Below are 1,265 nucleotides of genomic sequence, written 5' to 3'. Positions count from 1 at the left end.
CACATTGAGTTAAAATAACCCCTCAAACTCACCGTCATTTAGTTTTTGAACAGTAGATCCCAAAAATCTTGGATACACAACCAACAAAAATATTAGGAATATCTCAAAAATATTGATTACTGTTATAGTTGAAATACTTTAACCCAACATCATACATCTAAATTTAGGGAGTAAATTTGAAAAGTCTAAATACCCATATTGGTATTTTAATTCCACTCAATTACTAATAAGGTATTTTAATTAGGCAAACCTACTTTAAGACATTTTAATTGATTCAAATAACCAACAAGGCAAAATTTCTCATCGCTAGCCAAATTTTCGTTGAGAGTGTGGCACGTGCGTGGCACGTGATGACTTAAAATATTTTTTATTGCTGATGAGACAGTGACTCTCTAACATGGAGAAAACGGTTGGGAGGATTTAATTAGGTTTTTAGAATAAAAAAGGGGCCAAATTGGGTGAAATTTGAAAGTAGGGTTTTTCAAATTGGGGGATTCAAGCTGAAATTGATAAGAATAAGCAAGAACAAGTTGTACCATATGAGAACTTAGGTTATTATCCTTGAAATTGAGTGCGGAAGCAAAGAGATTATGTCGTCATCAAGTTCAAGCTCTCGTTCAGAAGCAAGCAGGATCAGTGGAAAATTAGAATCACAGGTAAGTATCAGTCATGGTTTGAATGTTTTGGCAAGTAATAGAAGGTGAAATGAAGAAGCATGGATGATTGGCATGAAATTTTGCAAGTGTGGAATGCATTGTTGGTATTATACATTGTTAACAAATGAAAACCCTGGGAGAAGGTTTTATACATGTCAAAATCCCAATGGTGGCTATGGAATGTGGGAATGGTTTGATAAACCTATGTGAAATGTGTCTTTTACTGTATTTCGTATTCTACAAGATGAAATACTTAACTTGAGGAGTGAGTTGAAGTTGAGGGATAATCTGATTCAAAGAAGTGAGGTTGAGTTGAAGGTTTACCATGTTGAAAATGTCAACTTGAGAGAGTAGCTCTAGGTGTTATGTGATGAGAACGCTTGCTATATGGAAGAAATATCAAAATTGAGTGATAATGAGATTCATATTAGAGGGTTTATTGCTTCAATTTGAGAAGAGAAAGATGATGTTGTTCAAGAGAGGAACTTTGATATCACTTTTGGTTGTAATAGTTTTTATTGTGTATTTTTTTTCCTTTTTATGGATGTGGAAATGTGATGTTTAAAAGCAAATTGTATGAATTATTGAATTAATTGATAAGAAGCATTG

This window comes from Asparagus officinalis, chromosome 7, assembly GCF_001876935.1.
Source record: "Asparagus officinalis chromosome 7, Aspof.V1, whole genome shotgun sequence".
In the NCBI taxonomy this organism is placed as follows: Eukaryota; Viridiplantae; Streptophyta; class Magnoliopsida; order Asparagales; family Asparagaceae; genus Asparagus; species Asparagus officinalis.
Note: the sequence above shows the minus strand (reverse complement) of the source record.